At 39.6% G+C, this 18,375-nt stretch overlaps 1 long non-coding RNA gene and 1 pseudogene across 2 annotated transcripts in view; one reads left to right on the top strand and one right to left on the bottom strand.

The window, feature by feature from the left end:
* LOC145520025 (uncharacterized) overlaps positions 1 to 18,375 on the bottom strand; it is a 133,834-nt gene that overhangs the window by 54,174 nt on the left and 61,285 nt on the right. The window lies entirely within an intron of this gene.
* LOC145520015 (large ribosomal subunit protein eL21 pseudogene) lies at positions 16,822 to 17,374 on the top strand (annotated as a pseudogene). Its single transcript, XR_014064127.1, has one exon. The product of XR_014064127.1 is annotated as a large ribosomal subunit protein eL21 pseudogene (transcript).

Below are 18,375 nucleotides of genomic sequence, written 5' to 3'. Positions count from 1 at the left end.
TAAGTATTTAATATGTATTAAGGTTTCAATAGATAATATTTTTCTGGAAATACAAGTTATACGGGCCTGAAGCACAATTCCTCCAGCCTTGCTGTCTGTTCCTCCCTGTGTTGGCACATCTTGCGGTCATCTCAGGAAACACAGGAAAGGCCAGGATGCATAATACACAATAAGAAGAAAGAGAAGGACAAATAAAAGGAGAAGAGAATGAGGGCCAATGGCAGCAACTAATACTGAAAGTGCTTACACAGTACCAGGAATTGTTCATATTTATTAACTCAATTCATATTCATAACATCTCTATAGAGTGGTACCATAGTTATCCCCATTGTACAGATAAGAAAAATAAGGCACCAAGCAAGGAGTATGGGATTTGCTCAAGACTACATTCCTAGTAAGTGCCAGAGCCAGGATGCAAACCCAGACAGAATGGCTCCAGGGTGTGCGCTACTGACTACTGCTATAAGACCCAAAGAAGCAAATGGAACCTACTTCACTAAAGACATCAGAGAGCTCTAAGTGATAGGTATGCCTATCACTTTCCTAGAGGCACTACAATGTAATTTTGAACAGAGAACAAGTAACACAGGGGCTTAAAAATACTCTGTGACATGAAAAATTCAGAAAGGGCTGTGGTGGTACATCCACTAGTTCAAAACAATGGTGCCCGAGTAAGCTTGTGCCTGCTGCAGTATGTGTCTTATCAGACCAACCAATTCCAAACCATTGGGGAAAGTGAGGAAGCTTAGAAGCACATTGGTTCTTGCCTTCCCTTCCCTGTCCTCTTTGGTCTTGAGAATCAATCAGACGAATGGCTGAGTGTTCTTGTTGTTTGAGTGGTACCTTTGACTATTGAAGGAGATATATGGAAATGACAGGTGAAGGCATCTTCACTGTCTAATCTCTGACCCTGGAAATCTCTGTCGGGCAATCTGTGACAGGGAAAAACCAAGAGGGAGACTTGGTTCCGACATCATATTCTCCAGGTTCCCTCCCAGAGAGGATTTGTTGATGTTACAGGTATAGGAGGTTAAAAGCAAGCCTATTTTCATATGTTTAGCAACCTCCCAAGCTAAAAAGGCCCTCGGAATTTAAATTTACTCTAAAGTTCACAAACTACAACCAAAACGCTAGCTTCTGTCCCAGTTCTATGGTACAAATAATATGGATCCAAAAAGCACAAAGAGATTGAGAATGGGAAACTCCAGAGGTGGCGCAGAAGCAACGTCTCACAGCTGGGAACAACCAGGAGAACCTTAAAGGAGTTGACCATTAAGGTCCAACTTTTGTTTCCTCCCCAGGACAAGAATAGAATGAATGGAACTGTGTTGGCTACAGTGTGGGAAAAGCCAGTATACAGGCCTCCCTACTGCAGTACTGGGGGGAATCACTCAAAAAGGGGGTTTGAAGGAGGGGAGGGGATTCTGTTAGATGACAGAAGGGCCAGAATCAGCCTGGTTATTCTCCTTCTAACTTTGCATGCTCCAAGTCCTTGGTGGTCTTCACAAAGTTCAAAGTGAATTCTCGGTACATCAGTGAGTCAAAGCTTGATACTTGGGATTCTTGTGTATCTCCAAATTCATCTCAGAACTATAAGACTGACTCAGGTTAAAGGTTCTGGCAATGTCACTAGGCATCTCTACAGGTTCAATGTGACCAAGAGCTGTGAAAGCCATGGTAAGTAAACCAGTCACCTCGAATTTTAGATTCCAGGCAATTCAAAGTCAATTGCTAAGGGCAGCCTAAGAAAAGAGGCTTATTTATATGGATTAAGTGCTAACCACTTTCTTCCTCTCTCTCCTCTCTCTCCGATGCTCACTCACTCTCACTTTCTCTCATCCTTCTTCCCTCTTTCTCCCTCTCCACTTGCTTTAGGGGAGGAGTTATGTAGTCAGCAGCCCTTTTGAGAGGCCCATGTGTCAAAGAACGGAAGCCTTCTGCCAAATGCTTCCTGCCAACAGTGACTGAACTTAGAAATAAGATTTTCCAGCCCCAGTCAAGTCTTTAGCATTGCAACTTTGTCTGACAGCTTCACTGCAAAACCCCATGAGAGAATCTGAGCCAGGACCATCCATCTAAGTTAGCTCCCAAATTCCTGACCCTTGGAATGTCTGTGAGATAATAAATGTTTCTGGTTTTAAGTTACTAAGTGTTCGGGTAATTTATTATACAACAATAGATAACTAATACAAATACTTGCTTAAGCCCTATAGCTGAAAGAGTGGTATGTCTGTTTCCCAAATCTATGCCTTTGCCAGTGCCCCTTTATGCCAAGTCTATAGCAGTTCTCTGCTCCATAACTAATGGCTTCTGTTATGGTTTTGAAAGAAAGAGAAACACAATCAAGCTAGCTCAAGTAAAGTGGGGATTCCTTAGAAGGAAACACTAAGCAAATCATAGACCTCCAAGGATAGGAAACAAAGTACAAAGTTCTGCTTTTGTAACAACTTATCCTCCCATAAATAACATCTATAAATGGTGGAAGGAAAATATAAAGTCTTGAGGGCTCCAGGAACTCAAAAAAAAAAGCAGGCATATTTTGGAAGGCAGTCAAAAATTGTAGCAAGAAATCAACACTAAGTGAATTCCAGTTTTTTCTGGCATGTCCTGAAGGCAGCCAGAATCGTGGCCAAAGTGGCATGTTTGAAATTAAAAAAAAAAAGTCTGCTACTATTCTGGCTGGAAGAAGCACCTGAAAAAAGCCCAGGGAAATTGGGCAACAAGAGAGCAGAGGGAGAAGAGAGTCAGGAAAGAAGAAACTAGATTTTGTGCTTAAATTCAGCCTGTCTCTGCCTGACCCCTAAACCATTCATTGGTGGGTCAAATGGAAATCAGCTAGCAGTTAAGACTTAAAGAACTGATCTCAGGTCTGAAATTCCACTCACCATAGACATTGCAGTTTTCAGTTTCAGTCAAACCAAGTCCGTTGGCCACTACAATAAAATATCAACACTCTTTAGGGCAATATAACAAAATCCAGAGTCTCTCCATGATAACATGCACAATGTCCAGGATGTAATGTAAAAATATTCAACATATGATTCAATGTAAAGGGAATGTAAATAATAGATGCCAACCTCAATATGGTCCTTATTTTGGTTTACAAGAAAAGTATTTCAAAAAACTATTATAAATATATTCAGGGAAGTCAAGGGAAATACACTCATAGTGAATGAAAGAAACTTCAGCAGAGAAACAGAAAATATAAAAATGTAACAAATGGAAATTTTAGAACAACAACAAAAAAACAAATCTGAAATTTTAAATTCAATTGATGGGCCTAAATGGCAAAACAAAGATGAAAAGTAAAAGTGAATTTTAAAATGGATTAATAGAAGTTACTCTATTTGAACAAGAAAGATGAAAAAATTGAAAAAAGTACTTCCCTAGTGGTCCATTGGTTAAGAATTTGCCTGCCAATGCAGGGGACATGGGTTCAGTCCCTAATCTGTGAAGATTCCACATGCCACTGGTAAACCAAGTCCATGCACCACAACTACTGATTCCACACTCTAGAGGCTGTGAGCCACAACTACTCAAGCCCATGGGTCTAGAGCCTGTGCTCTGCAACAGGAGAAGCCATTGAAATGCCTGTGCCCTGCAACTAGAAAGTAGCCCCTGCCTGCCACAACTAGAGAAAAGCCTGCACAGCAATGAATACCCAGCACAGCCAAAAATTAATTAATTAATCAAAAACAAAGAATAAAATGGCAGACCATTTTCTAAGTCCAACCATATCAATATATTAAATATTAACTGGCTAGTCATTCTGATTAAAAGACACAAGTCAGCAGAATGAATTTTAAAAAATCAAGTCCAAATTAAATGCTATGCATAAGAGACACATTGTAAATGTAAATAATGGACAGAAAAAAAGACACTACATAAAGAGTAAACATAGTCAGGATGAAATGGCTGTAGTAATATCAGATAAAACAGATCTCAAGAGTATTACAAAAAATGATGAAGAACATTTCATAATAATAAAAGAATCAGTTCATTAGAAAGTCATAGCCATCATAAATGTACATGTACCTAGTAACAGAAACTTAAAATCTCTGAGTAAAAAACTAACAGGATGAAAGGAAGAAATAAATGAGGCTACAATCAGACTGAGAGAATTTAACATCCCTCTTTCAACAAATAATAGAAAAGCTAGACAAATACCAGTAAATATACAGAATAGAATAACTGGACATATCATTCATATAAATGTGCAAACACTGCACAATACACATTATTTCCACATGCATATTGTAAATTCATCAAGATAAACTATATGTTAGGCCATAATGCAAGTTTCAACAATTTCAAAGAATTAAAGGCATACAAAGTATGTTTTTTGAGTATTAAAAGATTAAATCAGAAATCAGTACCAATAATATAGCTAGGATAATCACAAACATCTAGAAATTTGACAACAGTCTTCTCAATAATCCAAAGGTCAAAGAAGAAATCACTGAAGAATTAGAAAATATTTGGAGCTGAAAGATAATGAAAATACAACATATAAATATTTGTGGGATGTAAACAGTTAAAGTAGTACTTAAAGGGAAAATCATGGTTTTAAATATCTATATCGGAAAAGGAAAGATCTACAATTAATGACCTTGAGAACCTAGAAAAAGGACAGCAAAGCATTAATAAACTCAAAACAGGAAAAAAGGGAAATAAAATTAAGAGCAAAAAAAATGATAAAATAGAAAGCAAACAATAAATAGAATATTAAAGGCAGAAGCTTACTCTCTGATCAACAAATTTCCTAGCTCCCTAGTTAGACTGAGCTGAAAGTGGGAGGGAGAATAGGGAAGAGGACACAAATGACCAATCTCAGGAATTTTTAAAAAGTATTTAAACTAAAATACTATTAAGAAGAAAAATTATAAACATTATCATATAAAAATTTTGACAACCTAAGTAAAATAAATATATTTCTGGAAAGGTAGCACAGTACAATCAAGAAGAAAGAGACTACTTGATAGCTATTAAAGAAATGAAAATATCTTGTTAAAAATTCTACTTACAAAGAAAAACACTAGACTCAGATGTCTCTAGTGAATACCAACTCTACACAAACTGCTCCAGAAAATAGGTCAGAAGAGTGAAACTGTTCTGATGCTAATACATATTAAGATACTACAATAAAACTAAAAATCCATATATTTCATGAACATAGATGAAAAAACCCTAAACTTTAATAAAATCAAATTCAGTAAGATATCAAAAGATATCATGATCAAGTCAAGTTTACACCAGTAATGCAAGGCTGCCTTCGTATTTAAAAAGAAACCAATGCAATTAAACATTTTAACAGAACAAAAGAGAAAAATAAAATGCAGGGGAAAATTACTTGACAAAATTTCACACCTGTTCATGATAAAAATTCTCAGAGACAAACTATGAGTAGAAGGAAATCTCCTCTATGTGGTAAGGGACACCCAGGGAAAAACTTACAGGTAATGTCATCATTATGATGACACAATGAATGCTTTCCCCTTAAGATCAGGAAGAAGGCAAGGATGTCTGCCATAACACAGGTCATGCTAGCAATCGCAATAAATTAAGAAAATTTAAAGTCATAAAAGATCACACACACAAAAAGAAGGAAAACAGGCTCTACTTGCAGAAGACATGATTATTCATGAGAAAATCCTCAGGAAGATACAAAACAACTACTAGAACTAATTAGTGAATAAAGTAAGATCTCAGAATATGAATTTGAATTTCTAAAAATCATGATTAAAATAAAAATTAATTGAATTTTTATGTAACAGTAGCATACAGTAGGAACACAATTTTAAAATTTCATTTCTTAGCACCAAAAAATGAAAATATTCTCAGGAATACATTAAACACAATCTATATAAGATTCCTATACAAAAAAAGTACAGAATATTGCTGAGAGAAATTAAATATCTAAATAAATGGAAAAATATACAATGTCCATGGATTAGAGGACTCTATATAATTAAGATGTCTCTCTCCAAATGTACCTGTGATTTCAATATAATGCCAATAAAAATTCCAGTAAGACTTTTTATATAGAAAATCACAAGTTGACTATAAAATTTTTATATATTGATAGATACATATGGAAATGAAAAAGAACAAAGTTGGCATACTTATACTATCTAACTTCAAGACTTACTCCAAAGACACAGTTAATACTGATTATAATACTGGTTAATACTGATTCATTATTATTAAGTAAAGTTCATATTTTAGTCACATTTTCTTAGCTTTCTCTAACAGCCTTTTCCTGTTCCAGGGTCCCATTCAGGAGGCCACACTACATTTAATTATCACGTCTCCTTGGTCTCCTCTTCTAGCTCAGTTGGTAAAGAATTCGCCTGGAATGCAGGGGACCCCAGTTTGAATCCTGGGTCAGGAAAATCCGCTAGAGATGGGATCAGTTCAGTTCAGTCGCTCAGTCGTGTCTGACTCTTTGCGACCCCATGAACTGCAGCACACCAGGCCTCCCTGTCCATCACCAACTCCCAGAGTTTACCCAAACCCATGTCCATTGAGTCGGTGATGCCATCCAGCCATCTCATCCTCTGTCGTCCCCTTCTTCTCCTGCCCTCAATCTTTCCCAGCATCAGGGTCTTTTCCAATGAGTCAGCTCTTCGCGTCAGGTGGCCAAAGCACTGGAGTTTCAGCTTCAACATCAGTCCTTCCAATGAACACCCAGGACTGATCTCCTTTAGGATGGACTGGTTGGATCTCATGGGATAGGCTACCCACTCCAGTATTCTTGGGTTTCCCTTGTGGCTCAACTGGTAAAGAATCCACCCGCAATGCAGGAGAACTGGGTTCAATTCCTGGGTTGGGAAGATCCCCTGGAGAAGGGAATGGCTACCCGCTCCAGTATTCTGGCCTAGAGAATTCCATGGACTGTATAGTCCATGGGGTTGCAAAGAGTTGGACACGGCTGAGCGACTTTCACTTCACTTGGCTATGACAGTTTTTTGAGCTTTCCTTATTTTTGATGACTTTGACAGCTTTGAGAAGTATTTTGTAAACTGACCTTCTATTGGGATTTGCCTGATGAATGATTATACTGGGTTCATGGGTTTAGCATAACAGACATATCTTTAATGATTATGCTCAAGGCTGAGAGAGGTGCATTAAGAAAAGCATTCTCATATTGTGAGGGTAAAAATTGCTACACCTTCCCTAGAAAAAAATTTAATAATGTGATGATACTTCATACAAACGAGTGATTTCATTTCAAAGACTTCTAAAAAAATTATCAGAGATAAAAACAAGGACTGAGCTCTCTCTCTGCTCGACAGGTAGGAGGAATTGGATGAAGACATCTATGTAAGACACAGAACTAGGAAAAAGAATCTAGAGGAAGTTCTTCCAAAGGGTTCACAATGTTTCTGGATCGTATATCTTTTTAAAATTATTTTCTATATTTTAAAATTTTCCTACCATGAACACATATTACATTTATTATCAGAGAAAACAACATTTTTTAAGAGAGTCACGTAAATACATTTTAGGTCTGAATACATTTTGTAGGCCAGGATACACAATGGTGCTGAGGTGATAGACCATTCCCTGCATTCAGAATGCTGGAACTCTCTGCCACAGATCAGTCCAGGGACTTGATTTAAACTGTCCCCAGGACACACAGGTCAGGGGTCTTTCTATTTAATAGTTGACATTAGGATTCTCTCCTCTCTACATTTGTGACATGGCTCCTGGAATCCTTGCATTGTTATACCCATGCTACTTTATCTCCAATAGAATCAAGACCAAAATCCTTACTCTGACAATTCTCCCAATATTTGGTCAAACAGTATTGTCCAAAATTTAGGTTCTACTACTTTTCTTATGGTTGTTTGTCTGCTGATTTTCTAAGGACCAAGTTGTAACTAATTCATCTTTTTACCTTCTGCACATAAGTCCTCATTGTGTTGAATTAAAATGTTAACAGTAAGTGTCCAATATAATCAGACTAATTTTTTTCATCATTGCCCTGAATGTACCTCACTCACATCTGCCTCTGCACCTGTCTTTGTACTATCCCCTCCCCCAACCTAGCTCTTTGGCCTTCACTTCCCATTCACATCTTTGCCAGCCCTTCAGGTTCTGAGTCCCTCCACTAACTTTCTGCTCCTAATTTGGCTAGTCCCCGCTTCTGATTTCCTAAGGCTCTATTCATATATGGCTGCTGTACTGTCTTACAACAGTTTAGTATCACCTCATACCAGTCAGAATGGCCATCATCAAAAATGCCTACAAACAATAAATGCTGGAGAGGATGTGGAGAAAAGGGAACCTTACTGTACTGCAGAGTACATCATGTGAAATGCCGGGTAGGATGAAGCACAAGCTGGAATCAAGATTGCCAGGAGAAATATCAATAACCTCAGATATGCAGATGACACCAGCCATATGGCAGAAAGCAAAGAAGAATTAAAGAGCCTCTCAATGAAGGTGAAAGAATAGAGTGAAAAAGCTGGCTTAACACTCAACATTCAAAATACTAAGATCATATACCCTGAGAAAACCATAATTCAAAAAGACACAGGTACCCCAATGTTCACTGCAGCACTATTTAAAACAGCCAGGGCATGGAAGGAATCTAGATGTCCATCAAGAGATGAATGAATAAAGAAAATATGGGTACATATATACAATGGAATATTACTCAGTTGTAGTGAGGTGGATGAACCTAGAACCTGTTATACAAAATGAAGTCAGAAAGAGAAAAACAAATATCATATATTAACATATATATATATGGAATCTAGAAAAACAGTACTGATGAACCTATTTACAGAGAAGAAATGGAGACACAGACGTAGAGAACAGACTTGTGGACACAGCAGGGGAAGGAGAGGCTATGACAAACTGAGAAAGTAGCACTGACAAAAATCCTATCATGTGTAAAATAGAGAACTAGCAGGAAGCTGCTATATAACACAGGGAGCCCCGCCTGGTGCTCTGTGACCATCTCGAGGGTGGAATGGGGTGGAGGGACGGAGGCTCAAGAGGGAGGAGTTATATATAATTATGACTGATTCATGCTGATGTACAGGAGAGAACACCACACCACTGTAAAGCAATTATCCTCCAATAAAAAAATGAAAAAATAAAAATATCAAGTTTACATGTGCCTCAGCCAGCATCAATTAATGGAAAGTCCCAGAATTTTATAAAAGAGAGAGACTGAAACCAATATTGCTATTACCATCTGGGAAATCACAGTCAAGTATTTCTGTCCTCAGAGCTCTGTTTTTGTTTACCATCTGTAAAATGGGGATACTATCGCAAAGGGACTGTGCAAAGATCAAAAGAAATAAGACACCAAAAAAGAAACCAAAAGAAAAATAGGCTTTATTATTATTTGTACCATTATCAAACCCTTCCTCCTCCAGAGAGTTCATAGTTTCGTGATACCATGGCACACTTCTGTATCTTCCAAGGCATCTCACCCAATATATCACACACAGCACACTGACTTGAAAGTAAGAAGATATGTCTTATTTACTATACGACCTTGAACAACTCACTTGACCTCTCTGAGTTTCCCTGTCTGATAAGTGAGTCATATTACCATATCTCCCCTAGTTATTTCATACCACTGTTAAGAGACAACAAGTAGATGATGATGTATAGTACTGCATTATCTAAAAAGTACCTGCAATCTGTAAAATGTGACTGTTAGCCTTAGCTACAATCAAATATACTCAATATATGGACTTCCCTGGTGGCTCAGCAGTAAAGAATCCATGTGGCAACGCAGGAGACGCAGATTCAACCTCTAGGTTGGGAAGACCTCTCTGGAGAAGGAAATGGCAACCCATTCCAGTATTCTTGCCTGGGAAATCCATGGACAGAGGAGCTTGGAGGTCTACAGTCCACGGGGTTGCAAAGAGTCAGACACAACTTAGCAATTAAACAACAACAATACTCAATATATATGGATCAACTTCAATTACTCTTCCCTCTTTTCAAATTCTGCTTAGTACATTCAACCCCTCTGGTGTTCCCTTGAGAAATAAAAAATTCCCTCCCTGAGCTATACGTTACTAACTCTGACTCAGACCTAACATCAGATACTAGCTTCCTTCTCTCTTGTAGGCACCATGGTTCACACAAGTGATGAAGTTCTCCTCTGTACCTTGGCTTCCAGGAGCCCAGATCGAAACATGCCCACCTCTAGCAACTATACAGGACTTCTAAGCATGCATTCTTACCTAACAGTGCTCCTGACTTCATCTTTTTCTACTATTTCATTTTTATCCTGTACTTCCCATTTTCTCTCTTGGGTTGTTACTTGTAACTCTAAAACCCAACCCAAATTTCTCCTGAGGTGAAAAACAACAAAAATCTACAATCAAAGTTCCACTTAGTTACTAATGACAATGCCTTGTTTTCTTACTGCAGGGTGCTATGATTCCATAGCAACTGTGGCAATCTCTGTGGTCACTCAGTACCAACAGGAATGGCTGTGGTAGATAGTTCAGAAAAATAGATACAATGGTTTTCTTCCTGTGTGAATGCGACTTTGCAGCATGACTTTGCAGCAATGCCTCTCAAAAGGTGGAATTTACTTCTCTACTCCTTGAATCTGGGTGGGTTTTGTGACTTGTTTGAATCAACAGAACGCAGCAGAAGTAAAGTTAAGACAGTTTGCTAAGATTCAAAAGAACTTTAAAAGTTCCCATCCCCCTTGGAATCCCATCCAGCCATCAAGTGAACAAGCCCAGGTTATCCTGCTGGTTAATGAAAGACATGAGACCTAGTTGCCTCCATCTCCCCTGCTCACCACAACTAGAGAGAAGCCCATGCAGCAACAAAGACCAAGGGCAGTCAAAAATAAATAAATCATTTTTTTTTAAAAGTAAAGAGTGAAAAAAATAGAATGTACGTTAGTAAACCTCTAGTCTGAAAATTACTAATTTTCAAGACTACAAAGAGCGAAGCTCCTCATTTTGCAAATGTTGAGACTGAGGCTTGGTGAGTAAGTGGAAACTAGACATAAACCTAGGTTTCCAAACTCCAAGTCTTGCCACAGTTCAGAATACTACCATCTTCACCACAGGAATCTCTACAAATAATTGACGATGGTGATATAAAAAAGAAACACACACACACACACACACACACACACACACACACACACACACACACACACACACACACACACACACACACACACACACACACACACATCTCCTAGACGAAATGTTCCTATGTCATCTGTCATTCCTCATCCATCCTTTTGGCCAGAAATCCAGATCAGCTTTTGTCACTGCCATATTATCAGGCCGGCTTCACTCAAGACCCACTTATTGTCTGCAAATGTTGCTATAATTAAATCCAAGTGGCCGCTGTGAGTTATCACCACATACCCTCTCCAGCCATTAGCCAGATTTCCAGGGCTGCAGTTCTTTCTAAAGAGGTCACTCACTCTTCTCTTTCCCCCTTGGCTATCCCCAGCAGGTTTCTCTTTCCTTTTCTTGGGCAAGGAACCTTTAAGCCAAACTCATTTTCAGGCAATGGGCTGACCTTCCCATTTATCTCCGTGATCTTACAGCAGCCAGGAAGTTTCTCACCAACATCACTACTGAGTTGGGGTTGGGGGTTGAGGGGCAGTGAAGGAGGGAGCTCTGAAGCAGCGTCTGTGAGAGCAGAGGGCTGAGGGCTGTTTCTAATAAAGAGCAGGACCATCACCGTCGACGTCAGAATCAGAAACCCCTGGAGTTTACGTAGCGCAACGCTACACTTCAGCTCTCTGGACACTTCCAATAATCTTTCCAGCTAGGGACAAGGAAACTCAAGAACTTTTGAGCTTGATGGAATCATCAGAATCACCTGATCCAAACTCCTCCCTGTACCAATAAGGAATCTGAGACCCTCACGAGGGAAAGTGACCAGTCCACAACCATTTAGTGTGTGAATGGCAAAATGACTCAGATTTCTCTTCCACCTGAATCTCAGTTCAGGAAGCTTTGCATTCTTTGCTCCTGGGATCCCAGAAGACTAATAAGCAACTGTAAAGGACTATATCTTGAGGCTATCCTCTAAGAAACCATGTTGTGTTGCCACCATTTCTAGTCAACATCACTCACTGGAGGTTGACCTTGCTTCCCAGTTTCAAGAGAAGCACATGGCCCAGACCTAGATTTTTTTTTTTTAATTTTTATTGAAGTATAGTTGATTTACAATGCTGTGCTAGTTTCAGGTGTATAGCAAAGTAAATCAATTATAAATATATCAAGTCTTTTCTAGATTCTTTTCTCATATAGGCCATTACAGAGCATTGAGAAGAGTTCCCTGTGCTATACAGTAGGTCCTTATTAGTTATCTATTTTATATACAATAATGTGTATATGTCAATCCCAGTATCCCAATTTATCCTTCCCCCACTTTCTCCCTTGGTAACTGGAAGTTTGCTTTCTACATGTGACTCTATTTTTGTTTTGTTAATAAGTTCACTTATACTATTTTTCTAGATTCCACATATAAGCAATATCACATGATCCTGGATATTTTAGAACATACACCCTCCTTCTGGCCACAGTGATTGGTTCAGAGATAATTATACTTAAATAAAGCCAAGGAGAATCATCCCCAGGATTTTTGCTAAAACTTTCAGAAAAGAATCTATGTTCTCTGGGACTGTAAATCGTAAGGATTATAAAAGCCTTGAGTTGCTAGAGTCTTTGTCACTAGTTCAAAAAAGCCTTCCTTAGAATAAATCCAACACATTAACATTGTTTGAACTCCTAGATTCAAATAATGTCTGAAGACCTAGACTTTTCAATTATAGGTCAATAAATTTTACCTTTTAAAGAAAAAAAAAAGATAGTCTGAGTTGTGCCATCATTTGTAAGCAAGTGAATCCTGACTATCACACCAACTTTTCTCAATGAGTTTCAATCATGAATGAAATTTGAAGATTTCTGTGGTGCAAAACAGCTTTTAACATGATCACTGACAATGTGAGCACCCCTTCCCCTACCCACTTACAAATCTATACCCAATGAACCCCCTACATGGAATTGCTCCCTGAGCCTCCCAAATGAATTATCACTAGGCACTACTTTTTGCATTATCTCTGACTATCAGTTCAGTTCAGTTCAGTCATTCAGTCGTGTCTGACTCTTTGCGCACGCCAGGCCTCCCTGTCCATCACCAACTCCCGGAGGAATTGACCCAAACTCACGTCCATCAAGTCAGTGATGCCATCCAGCCATCTCATCCTCTGTCGTCCCCTTCTCCTCCTGCCCCCAATCCTTCCCAGCATCAGGGTCTTTCCCAATGAGTCAATTCTTCACATGAGGTGGCCAAAGTATTGGAGTTTCAGCTTCAACATCAGTCCTTCCAATGAACACCTAGGACTGATCTCCTTTAGGATGGACTGGTTGGATCTTCTTGCAGCCCAAGGGACTCTCAAGAGTCTTCTCCAACACCCCATTCAAAAGCATCAATTCTGCGGCGCTCAGCTTTCTTCACCGTCCAACTCCCACATCCATACATGACCACTGGAAAAACCATAGCCTTGACTAGATGGACCTTTGTTGGCAAAGTAATGTCTCTGCTTTTTAACATGCTGTCTAAGTTGGTCATAACCTTTCTTCCAAGGAGTAAGCGTCTTTTAATTTCATGGCTGCAATCACCATCAGCAGTGATTTTGGAGCCCAAAAAAATAAAATCTGACACTGTTTCCACTGTTTCCCCATCTATTTGCCATGAAGTGATGGGACCAGATGCCATGATCTTAGTTTTCTGAACGTTGAGCTTTAAGCCAACTTTTTCACTCTCCTCTTTCACTTTCATCAAGAGGCTCTTTAGTTCTTCTTCACTTTCTGCCATAAGGGTGGTGTCATCTGCATATCTGACATTATTGATATTTCTCCCGGCAATCTTGATTCCAGCTTGTACTTCCTCCAGCCCAGCGTTTCTCATGATGTACTCTGCATATAAGTTAAATAAGCAGGGTGACAATATACAACCTTGACGTACTCCTTTTCCTATTTGGAACCAGTCTGTTGTTCCATGTCCAGTTCTAACTGTTGCTTCCTGACCTGCATACAGGTTTCTCAAGAGACAGGTCAGATGGTCTGGTATTCCCATCTCTTTCAGAATTTTCCACAGTTTATTGTGATCCACGCAGTCAAAGGCTTTGGCATAGTCAATAAAGCAGAAATAGATGTTTTTCTGGAACTCTCTTGCTTTTTCAATGATCCAGCAGATGTTGGCAATTTGATCTCTGGTTCCTCTGCCTTTTCTAAAACCAGCTTGAACATCTGGAAGTTCACGGTTCACGTATTGCTGAAGCCTGGCTTGGAGAATTTTGAGCATTACTTTACTAGCGTGTGAGATGAGTGCAATTGTGCGGTAGTTTGAGCATTCTTTGGCATTGCCTTTCTTTGGGATTGGAATGAAACTGACCTTTTCCAGTCCTATGGCTGACTATACTGCCATTAAATTCTTTCAAATTCACGTCAGGAAAAAAATACACATAACTGAAGCATCTGGGCTTTTAGGACTCTGGTTTACCTAATAGAAAAGGGCCCCCACTGTGAGAGCATAAGCATCCAATCCACAGTCCTATTGCCTTGGTACACACCCACTTCCAGCCAAAGGGCAATATTAATGATGGGCATTCAGATTGGAAAACCCATCTGATACAAAGCCTGCTATAGGGACTTCTGCTCAATATTCTGTAAGAACCTAAATAGGAAAAAAAATTTGAAAAAGAATAGATGTATATTCATATGTAACTGAATCACTTTGCTGTACATCTGAAACTAACACAACATTGTAGATCAACTATCAGTTCAGTCGCTCAGTCGTGTCCGACTCTTTGCGACCCCATGAATCGCAGCATGCCAGGCCTCCCTGTCCATCACCAACTCTCGGAGTTTGCCCAAACCCATGTCCATCGAGTTAGTGATGCCATCCAACCATCTCATCCTCTGTCATCCCCTTCTCCTCCTGCCCCCAATCCTTCCCAGCATTAGGGTCTTTTCCAATGAGTTAACTCTTCGCATGAGGTGGCCAAAGTATTGGAGTTTCAGCTTCAACATCAGTCCTTCCAATGAACACCCAGGACTGATCCCCTTTAGGATAGACAAGTCAAGGCTATGGTTTTTCCAGTGGTCATGTATGGATGTGAGAGTTGGACGATGAAGAAAGCTGAGCGCCGAAGAATTGATGCTTTTGAACTGGTGTTGGAGAAGACTCTTGGGAGTCCCTTGGACTGCAGGGAGATCCAACCAGTCCATCCTAAAGGAGATCAGTCCTGGGTGTTCATTGGAAGATCAACTATAGTCCAATATAAAATAAAAAATTTTAAAAGACTGCTAAAGTTCATAACAGTATTTTTTAATTCACTATAAAGAGCTTCTCTGAAGAAAGTAAAATGTTATTAGTAAAACCCCCTTGGCAGTCACATCAGCTTGGCCCTTTCCAAGACCTATCTTCTAGGTGATAGAAAAGGTTCTCAGAGAAAGTTAATAAAGACGCTTTAAGAATCGCCAGATGCTTACCATATACTGTGGTGTGGAAAGTGAAATTGCAACCAAACAAAATAATAATATAATAGGAATAATAATAATTAGAATTGCTGGTACAGACACAGAATTGTCTGTTGAAAAGACAAAGGACCCAGTGCCAGCGCACCACTTTTTAACAAAAGCCTTACTAATAGCTGAGATTTGTGGACACTAAGAAAGCAGAAGCTTGGCTGTCAAAGCAAATCAGGCAAAAAAGCCATTCTTCTTACTATAAACATACCTGTTTCTCTGTGTACAGTGTGATACCAAATGCTAGCCCAAGGATTACTTTTCCATTTTTGCATTAGAGCCAAAATTATGCTTGATGGGATGGATGGATGGACAGATAGACAGACAGACAGACAGACAGATGTGTGTGGGCTAAGTTGCTTCAGTCATGTCCTCTTTGTGACCCTATGGACTATAACTCCCCAGGCTCCTCTGTCCATTGGATTCTCCACGCAAGATTACTGGAGTGGGTTGCCATGCCCTTCTCCAGGGGATCTTCCTGACCCAGGCATTGAACCTGCATCTATTACATCTCTTACATCTTTTGCAGTGGAAGTGTGTTCTTTACCATAAGTGCCACCTGGGAAGCCCCTAGATAGATAGATATTGCTTCTTAATTCATTTCAGACCCAGGCAATACTCACCCTTTGCCATCACCTCTCTGAGATAATTGTGCATGTGATGCATTCTGATAAAAATTTATGTCCCTAACTTAAAGCAAATAGCATCCTTATCCTCAAAATGCATTGCATGCAAACAAATAGAATAATTTTACTATCAGGGCACAGAAGCATGATGGAAAAAAATGAAGCAATTAACAAGACAGTACACAATAATTCAGGAACCTGAATAGGAGATCCATACCTACATTATAAGCTAACTTTCCTTTGCTCAACTTCTGTCATGGAATGTTCGTTATTTAAATAAGTATTTATTAAGTACCTACTCACAAGCTGGAATCAAGATTGCCAGGAGAAACAGTAATAGCCTCAGATACACTGATGATACACTCTATGACATAAAGCAAAGGGGAACTACAGAACCTCTTGAAGGTGAAAGAGGAGACTGAAAAGGCTGGCTTAAAACTCAACATTCAAAAAACTAAAATCATGGCATCTGGTCCCATCACTTCATGGCAATAGATGGGGAAAAAGAGGAAACAGTTACAGCTTTTATTTTCTGGGGCTTCAAAATCACTGAAGTGACTGTAGCCATGAAATTATAAGATGCTTGCTCCTTGGAAGAAAAAATATAGCTTTTCGGCCGGAACCGCCATCTTCCAGTAATCCACCAAAATGACCAACACAAAGGGAAAGAGGAGGGGCACCCGCTACATGTTCTCTAGGTCTTTTAGAAAACATGGAGTTGTTCCTTTGGCCACATACATGAGAATCTACAAGAAGGGTGATATTGTAGATATCAAGGGAATGGGTACTGTTCAAAAAGGAATGCCCCACAAATGTTACCATGGCAAAACTGGGAGAGTCTATAATGTTATCCAGCATGCTGTTGGCATCATTGTAAATAAACAAGTAAAGGGCAAGATTCTTGCCAAGAGAATTAATGTACGTATTGAGCATATTAAGCACTCTAAGAGCCGAGATAGTTTCCTGAAACGTGTGAAGGAAAATGATCAGAAAATGAAGGAAGCCAAAGAGAAAGGGACTTGGGTTCAGCTGAAGCGCCAGCCTGCTCCACCCAGAGAAGCACACTTCGTGAGAACCAATGGAAAGGAACCCGAACTGTTGGAGCCCACTCCCTATGAATTCATGGCCTGATGGGTGTAAAAATAAAGACCTGGACTGTAAAAAAAAAAAAAAAAAAAGAAAAAAAATAACAAACTTAGATAGTGTATTAAAAAGCAGAGACATCACTTTGCTGACAAAGATCTGCATAGTTAAAGCTATGGTTTTTTCAGCAGTGATGTATGTATGTGAGAGCTGGACCATAAAGAAGGCTGAGCGCTAAGGAACTGATGCTTTCAAACTGTGGTGCTGGGAAGAAGACTCTTGAGAGTCCCTTGGACTGCAAGAAGATCAAACCAGTCAATCCTAAAGGAAATCAACCCTAAATATTATTGGAAGGACTGATGCTGAAGTTCCAATATTTTGACCACCTGATGCAAAGAGCCAACTCACTGGAAAAGACTCTGATGCTGGGAACGATTGAGGGCAGGAGGAGAAGAAGGCAACAGAGGGTGAGATGGTCAGATGGCATCAATGACTCAAACTCTGGGAGATAGGGAAGGACAGGGAAGTCTGGCGTGATGCAGGCCATGGCGTCACAAAGAGTCAGACACAACTCAACAACTGAAAAACAGGTACCTACTGTGTCTCAATACTGGGCTAAATGAGCACACAGTGTGAACAAACCAGGCATGGTCCCTGTGGTCCTCACAATGCTTACAATCTAAAAGAGAAAGTGTGTGTGTGTGTGTGTGTGTGTGTGTGTGTGTGTGTGTGTGTGTGTGTGTTAGTCGCTCAGTTGTGTCTGACTCTTTGCGACCCCTTGGACTGTAGCCCACCAGGCTCCTTTGTCCATGGGATTCTCCAGGCAAGAGAAAATGGATATTAATAAATAACTAAACTTGAATCAGTGTTATTCCAGTCATCTATTACTGCAAAACAAACTACTCCAAACCACAGTGGCTTCAAGCAGCAACCACTGTATTTGATCTCACAATGTTGAGGGTCAGGAATTCAGGCAGGGTTCAGCTAGGCAGTGTGTTCCACGTGACGTCAATGGAGGTCACATGACAGAATTCAACAGGCAGGTATGGTGTAGTCTGCAGGGTCCAGTGCAGTTCACTCACACGTCAGATGCCTTGGCAGTAACAGCTGGA

This window comes from Giraffa tippelskirchi, chromosome 1, assembly GCF_054371585.1.
Source record: "Giraffa tippelskirchi isolate mGirTip1 chromosome 1, T2T-mGirTip1v1.2.pri, whole genome shotgun sequence".
Taxonomy (NCBI): domain Eukaryota; kingdom Metazoa; phylum Chordata; class Mammalia; order Artiodactyla; family Giraffidae; genus Giraffa; species Giraffa tippelskirchi.
The sequence above is the reverse complement of the archived record's forward strand: the minus strand, read 5'-3'. Positions and strand labels throughout refer to the sequence as shown.